The following is an 8,492-nucleotide window of genomic DNA, read 5'->3' as shown; positions in this document are numbered from 1 at the left end:
TATGCGATGCTGAAGAGGTATGATCAGGCGAAATGCCAAAGGCCAAATCCACTGGCAACCGAGCCTCCCTTCCAAACATCAGCCGATAAGGGGAATATCCAGTAGCATCACTGACAGTGCTGTTGTAGGCATGCACAATGGCAGCTACGTGCTTGCCCCAATGCTGTTTCTTCTCTGAGCTCAAAGTCCCCAACATATCCAAAAGAGTCCTGTTAAATCGTTCAGGCTGGGCATCCCCCTGTGGATGGTAGGGAGTGGTTCTAGTCTTTTGAATGCCTAACATATCTAACAGTCTCTTGATCAGTCTGCTTTCAAAGTCCCTTCCCTGATCAGAATGGAGGCGTTGTGGTAACCCATAATGTACAAAGAACTTCTCTACAAGAACTTTGGCTACCGTTGAGGCCTTCTGATCCCTTGTTGGGAATGCTTGAGCATATCTGGTAAAATGGTCTGTTACCACAAGGACATTCCCCTGGCCACTCAGATCAGGCTCTAAGCAAAGGAAATCAATGCACACCAGCTCCATGGGTCCCTGACTTTGTAGATGGCCCATTGGGGCTGCTTGACGTGGCAGAGTCTTCCTCTGTATACACCGGACACAAGAATGACAGTATCCTTCAACTTCGGCCCTCATACAAGGCCAGTAGAACCTGTCCCTGACAAGCTGAAAGGTTCTTTCGGGCCCCAGATGGCCATGATTATCATGAAGAGCGGCCAGAACTCCCTCTCTGTATTTAGCTGGTAAGAACAGTTGCCACTTCTCCTCCAGATCTTCAGATGGACCTCTCCGGTAGGCCACTCCTTCTCTGATCTGTAACCGGGTCCACTCTCTATGTAACAGACGGGCCCCCTGAGGGGAGTCAGTTAGAAGCAACTCAGGGCTCTGGATCTCCAAGGCTTCCAAAAGAAGTTTTCCCAAAGGGTCTTCCAACTGCTCCTTCCGCAAGTCCCTTTTGGACAGCCGGGGCAAACCCTCCCCTTCAACCTGGGTCACCTGGCAGTAGCATTTGGGTACTCCGATAGCCGAAACCCCAATCTCTTCTGCTCTTGACCCTCCTCGGGATCGAAATTCAGTTCCCTGATATAGGGCACGCACCCCTTCTGGAGCCAAATGGGTCCATTCTTCCGCAGGTTCCTGTGGAACATGCAACCTTCTGGATAGGGCATCTGCATCCCTATTTCCGATTCCTGGCCGATACTTCAGGCCAAAATTGAAGCTAGAGAGGGCAGCCAACCATCGATGTCCTGTTGCATCCAGCTTGGCCGTAGTCAACAGATAGGTGAGGGGATTATTATCTGTCTTGACAATGAATTCAGCTCCGTACAGGTAGTCTTTCAATTTGTCAACCACTGCCCACTTCAAGGCCAAGAATTCAAGTTTGTGAGTAGGATAATTCCTTTCAGCAGGCAGTAGGCTTCTGCTCACATAGGCAACAGGTCGCAGATGACCCTCATGCTCCTGATAAAGTACCCCCCCCAGCCCATCTCGGCTGGCATCAACATGCAGTTCATATGGTTTTGTGGGGTCCGCATAGGCCAACACAGGGGCAGTGGTTAGGGTTTCCTTCAGCTGGACAAAGGCCCCTTCGCATTCCGGGGTCCACTGATCCTGGATGGATTCCTTAGCCTTCCGGGGGCCCATGGTGGACTTCGCCGGCTTTACCAACTCAGGGACATCATCTTCTTCATTCTTCAGGAGCTCATTTAGGGGTCGGGCAATCTGGGCGAACCCCTCCACAAACCTCCTGTAATAGGAGCAAAAGCCCAAAAATGACCGGAGTTCGGTCACATTTGTGGGTCTCGGCCAGGAAGCAACAGCATCCAGCTTGTCCGGGTCAGTGGCCACCCCTTCTTCAGACACGATATGGCCCAGGTAATGGACCGAGGACTGATAGAATTGGCACTTCTCAGGAGAAAGTTTCAGACCTTCTTCATGTAGCCTCTTCAAGACCTTTTCCAACCTCTCCTCATGTTCTTCTAAAGTTCTGCCAAACACGATAACATCATCCAAGTATACCAGTACCTCTATCAAATTCATATCTCCAACGGTCCTCTCCATCAGCCTTTGGAAGGTAGCAGGGGCCCCGGACAACCCCTGAGGCATGCGATTGAACTCAAAGAACCCCACAGGGGTGATGAAGGCTGTTTTCTCCCGATCTTCAGGGTGCATGGGGATCTGATAATACCCACTCTTTAAGTCCATCACACTGAACCACTTCGCCCCTGACAGACTCTGTAGGGCATCTTCGATTCGAGGAGTGGTATACTGGTCTGGGATGGTTCTTCTGTTCAGCGTTCGGTAGTCGATACAAAGCCTCAAAGATCCATTTTTCTTCCGGACTACCACTATCGGGGAAACATACGGGCTCCTGGATTCTCGGATAATCCCGATCTTTTTGAGCTCTGCCAGCTGTTGACGTAGATCTTCTAAGTCACCTAAGGGGACTCGCCGGACTCTCTCCCTGAAAGGCTTGTCCTCACTCAGGCGGATCTTATGAGTAGCGCTCCTGGCACATCCCACGTCAAACTCGTCCTTAGAGAATATTTCCCTACATCGAGCAAGTTGTGCCTTGGCCCTCTTCACCCATTCCGGCGGGAGGGCAGCGTTTCCAGAGCAAAGCTCCTCTATAACCGCTTCACCCTGTTCCTTTTCTTTGAAATCAATGGGGGCAACTGGGGTAGCCGGGTTGACTTGGCCCAGGAGCACTCTGGCCGGTACCTTCACTGGTGTAATAGAGGTGTTTCTGACACTCACTAAAACCCTTCCACGGTTTTCCTGTAACACCTTCAAAGGGATCACCTCAGGGATCACTTCTATCCCTCTCTGTCTCTCCTTTTGACCTGATTCAAAGATAATGAAGGGACCCGGCTGTTGCCATGTGAGTTTAACAGAAGCCTTAAAACAGGCCACCTCTCCTGGCTGTAAGACCTTTTCTGCTCTATCCAGCTTCCAGAGTCGTCCAACTCCTTCTGCGGGGGTCTCTTGCTCCAACACTAATCGTTGGTAGGCCTGTCGTAGCATGGGATGGATCCTTGGCGCCTGAGCATCTTGTCCCTGGACCAGTTGTATCAGAAGGCGCCTTACCAGGTCAGTGTTTGTTCCTACGATGAGAGAGCTTTTGTTGGCCCCTGGTGGACGAGGACAGACCACCGCTAAGGTGTCGAAGGTTTCCGCTTCACCAGCCACTGATGGATCAAAGGTCAACTTGATTGGCAGATACCCGTCATAGGGAAAACTTTGGGTCCCAATACCCCATATCTCCAGATCTTCCAACTTCTGCAAAGGTAGATGGGTAAGATATTTATCATAGAAGTCTCTATACAAAAGAGTCACCTGGGCCCCTGTGTCAAGGAGGGCTCTTGTGTAAATTCCTTCCACCTGAACCGAGACCACTGGGGAGGGCCCGACCAAGTTAGTTGGGAATTCTCTTGATGTAGCCTGGTTGTCTGATTCAGTTCTCTGTACCCTGGCCCTCTTCTCCTTTTTCTTCCTTGATCTGGGCCCCCGCTGAACCCGGCGTGCATTGACTTTCCTTCCCTCAGTAACCCGGAGTCTAGAACTGGGGGTATTATATTTGGGTCTGACCCCCTGACTCAGTTTCCCTGATCCTGCACCACTTCTGGAGTCCCTTAAGACTGGCGGACACCCGGTTGACTCCTTCACCGGTGTCCTCTGAAGTTTCCCGCTGGCTCGCGAGGTTTCGCGGCAGCATTTCCTGAGCTGGGACATACCCTTCTAACATGCCCAACTCCCCCGCAGTTGAAACAAGTTAACAATCTTGCAGGCCGTGGCTCTGGATCTGTTCTGAGACTAACAGGTTCATCTGGCCTCTCCGATATACTCCCCTTGGGTAGAGTGGATACCTGACCAGTCAGGATGGACACCATTTCTATCAACTGAGACACTTGGGTCTTTAGGAGTTCAACTTGAGAGTCACCCTCTTCCACACTTATCACTCCAACCCGGGCAGTTGAGTCAAACTGCCGACTTTTCTTCTTGTTGTCCAACATAACCTCTTCCTCTCTGACCATTCGAATCAGATCGGGGTATTCTAGAATGCCGCCATCTCGACGAGTTCGTAACAGTATGGCAATGGGATCTAAAGGTTGAGCCCCTTTCAGAACCTGTCGTGCACGAGTCTCATCTATTTTCCGGTGGTCTATTCCTTTCTTTAACAGAATCTGGTGGATAATCCTATCCAGACGTTTAATGAATTCGGACAACTTCTCCCCCTCTTCTTGATAACAGTGGTCCAACTGGTAGAGAAGTTCAGCCGCGTTCTCCGTCCGACCAAACACATCTTGCAGAATGTCCAAATAATCCTGTGCAGTGCAGTTCTTCTTGCTAAGCTTTAGATTACGTACAGCCTCTAATGCAGGTCCCCTTAAACTCTCTGTGATTCTCTGCTTCTTGTGCTGTTCTGGTACCTCCCATTCCTCCAAAGCCTGAGTGGCGGTATCTAACCACTCTTCGAACCCATCTTCTGCTGAAGGCACAGGCTGTTTCCCAGAGAATGTCCGGAGCTTCCTATATCCAGTCATCAAATAGCTCGAGGAGTCCCTACTACATTTTGCCACAATCTCCCCAAGAACAGCACACAGTTCTGAGCTAAAAGTCGACAAAGGTGATGACTCAGGATGCCCTTCTTGGACACCTTTTTCTTGGCTGGATACCCCAGGGGTGGTGGATGAGGGACCCGCAGTAGGAACTCCTGGATGTATCAGGAAAAGTTCTGTTTGGTCAATAGTTTTTACACTGTTTCCATTGAAATAATCAGGGACCCCTTTCCTCCACTCACACAGTGCATACGTGTGTGGGGCAGTGGTGTCAGTTTTTATGTCAATCACCCAGAATTTCCTGTCTGTGGATAGTGCCCTTAAAACAGGGAGGAGCTTTTCTTCAGTCCAGGCTTCTCCCTTGATTTCAACCACCAGGCCATTTTCCACTATGACATTCTCTTCCTTGCACCACTCAGCAGCAGCGACAGGATCCATTTCTGCGTGGGAGGGGATTCTGGGGCTGAGAGGGTTGTGTTGCAGGACTGTAGAAATCCCGGACGAGCCCCCACGTGTAGCACCACCCCCGCAGGAGCTGCTGATTATATTATTGGGTCTACACCCTGCCTAACAACCCAATCAAATTGGCTCGATCCCTCCTCAGGCACAACTGACCCAGAATAGGACTGGACTATCAAATAGATACACAGGTTGGAATACAATACTTCACTATGCAACAATACCTTGTTACCTTCTTGAATAGTAGTCCTTCTGGGTGACACAATGGAACAACGCACAAGATTGTAATTAACCAAACTTAGTTTACTATATATCAAATTGAATAGGGGAGATACAATACAATACAATACAAGTCCATAAAAGGTTATTTAAAACAGCTTTAAAAAGGTAAAAGAATACCCCCACACTCCTCCTGCATTAAGGCTAGACACAGTACCAGGTAGGTGGGCCTATCTGAGTCCCTCCCCCAGAGTTCTCTTCTTTCTTGTTGATCTTCGCTAGCAAGGTTATTGAATAGAGCTCATTTGTAATCCAGATTAGGAATAAAGATCAAGAGAGAGAAAACAACGAGCTGTTAGTTGTCACCGCAGGGTGTCTGCGTAACTGAGCAATAACTTCTGCGAGAGAGATAAGCCTCTGGCAACTCCTTTACAGACCTTATTGTTTGTCTATGAGTCTCCTGAGAGAGTATGGTGATAAACCCCGGGGTTTTATCACCTCCTGCTGCGCTACCGCTATCTGTAGATAAAACTGTCTCTTCAGCAGATAAAGTCAGTTATTGGGCATGTGCCCTCTCACCAACAGAAGTTTCTCCTTCGCGCGCTTCCACTGCGGTCTCAGTCCTTTGGCTATATGCCAGCCGCGCGGGGTCCTTCTGGCGGATGACTTCCGGTCTCGGCAAACAGCAGTATGACCTCCAGGAATGTGCCTCGTGCTTGAGATGGGACGGTTCCACGTCGTCCCTCCAGGCTAAAAGGCTCTGGCCCAATATCCAGTGTCAGTCCTTCACTCTCGCTCGCTGGTTCCTCAGAGTCCAGCGCAGAAAGGCCCCCCTTCGCGCGCTTCTCTCTCCTTTAAATAACCTCCCCCATAGTGCCGTGCGGTGCAGCCGTGCACCCTGGATCTTGCAAAGCAGCCTGGGAGATGTAGTTTCTTCATCTTGTGAAAAGGAAGTCACAGCCCGGGAAATTCCATGCAGCTACCACTAGAGGGAGCCTAGTTCCTGGATCTTGCAAAGCAGCCTGGGAGATGTAGTTTCTTCATCTTGTGAAAAGGAAGTCACAGCCCGGGAAATTCCATGCAGCTACCACTAGAGGGAGCCTAGTTCCTTCCCACATATCAAACAGTGTCTTTAGGCATGTTTAACCCCGCTACATACAGTATATGGAGGACCACTGGAGGGGGTCGTAGGCTCAGTGGAGATGGGTGTACAGTATATGGAGGACCACTGGAGGGGGTCGTAGGCTCAGTGGAGATGGGTGTACAGTGTATGGAGGACCACTGGAGGGGGTCGTAGGCCCAGTGGAGATGGGTGTACAGTAAATGGAGGACCACTGGAGGGGGTCGTAGGCTCAGTGGAGATGGGTGTACAGTATATGGAGGACCACTGGAGGGGGTCGTAGGCTCAGTGAAGATGGGTGTACATGTACAGTATATGGAGGACCACTGGAGGGGGTCGTAGGCTCAGTGGAGATGGGTGTACAGTATATGGAGGACCACTGGAGGGGGTTGTAGGCTCAGTGGAGATGGGTGTACAGTATATGGAGGACCACTGGAGGGGGTCGTAGGCTCAGTGGAGATGGGTGTACAGTATATGGAGGACCACTGGAGGGGGTTGTAGGCCCAGTGGAGATGGGTGTACAGTATATGGAGGACCACTGGAGGGGGTTGTAGGCCCAGTGGAGATGGGTGTACAGTATATGGAGGACCACTGGAGGGGGTTGTAGGCCCAGCGGAGATGGGTGTACAGTATATGGAGGACCACTGGAGGGGGTTGTAGGCCCAGCGGAGATGGGTGTACAGTATATGGAGGACCACTGGAGGGGGTCGTAGGCTCAGTGGAGATGGGTGTACAGTATATGGAGGACCACTGGAGGGGGTCGTAGGCCCAGTGGAGATGGGTGTACAGTATATGGAGGACCACTGGAGGGGGTCGTAGGCCCAGTGGAGATGGATGTACAGTATATGGAGGACCACTGGAGGGGGTCGTAGGCTCAGTGGAGATGGGTGTACAGTATATGGAGGACCACTGGAGGGGGTCGTAGGCTCAGTGGAGATGGGTGTACAGTGTATGGAGGACCACTGGAGGGGGTCGTAGGCCCAGTGGAGATGGGTGTACAGTAAATGGAGGACCACTGGAGGGGGTCGTAGGCTCAGTGGAGATGGGTGTACAGTATATGGAGGACCACTGGAGGGGGTCGTAGGCTCAGTGAAGATGGGTGTACATGTACAGTATATGGAGGACCACTGGAGGGGGTCGTAGGCTCAGTGGAGATGGGTGTACAGTATATGGAGGACCACTGGAGGGGGTTGTAGGCTCAGTGGAGATGGGTGTACAGTATATGGAGGACCACTGGAAGGGGTTGTAGGCTCAGTGGAGATGGGTGTACAGTATATGGAGGACCACTGGAGGGGGTCGTAGGCCCAGTGGAGATGGGTGTACAGTATATGGAGGACCACTGGAGGGGGTCATAGGCCCAGTGGAGATGGATGTACAGTATATGGAGGACCACTGGAGGGGGTCGTAGGCCCAGTGGAGATGGGTGTACAGTATATGGAGGACCACTGGAGGGGGTCGTAGGCCCAGTGGAGATGGGTGTACAGTAAATGGAGGACCACTGGAGGGGGTCGTAGGCTCAGTGGAGATGGGTGTACAGTATATGGAGGACCACTGGAGGGGGTCGTAGGCTCAGTGGAGATGGGTGTACAGTATATGGAGGACCACTGGAGGGGGTTGTAGGCCCAGTGGAGATGGGTGTACAGTATATGGAGGACCACTGGAGGGGGTTGTAGGCCCAGTGGAGATGGGTGTACAGTATATGGAGGACCACTGGAGGGGGTTGTAGGCCCAGCGGAGATGGGTGTACAGTATATGGAGGACCACTGGAGGGGGTTGTAGGCCCAGCGGAGATGGGTGTACAGTATATGGAGGACCACTGGAGGGGGTCGTAGGCTCAGTGGAGATGGGTGTACAGTATATGGAGGACCACTGGAGGGGGTCGTAGGCCCAGTGGAGATGGGTGTACAGTATATGGAGGACCACTGGAGGGGGTCGTAGGCCCAGTGGAGATGGATGTACAGTATATGGAGGACCACTGGAGGGGGTCGTAGGCTCAGTGGAGATGGGTGTACAGTATATGGAGGACCACTGGAGGGGGTCGTAGGCTCAGTGGAGATGGGTGTACAGTGTATGGAGGACCACTGGAGGGGGTCGTAGGCCCAGTGGAGATGGGTGTACAGTAAATGGAGGACCACTG

The sequence above is a fragment of the Pelophylax lessonae genome, assembly GCF_965119305.1.
Source record: "Pelophylax lessonae genome assembly, chromosome: 4".
Taxonomy (NCBI): Eukaryota; Metazoa; Chordata; class Amphibia; order Anura; family Ranidae; genus Pelophylax; species Pelophylax lessonae.
The sequence above is the reverse complement of the archived record's forward strand: the minus strand, read 5'-3'. Positions refer to the sequence as shown.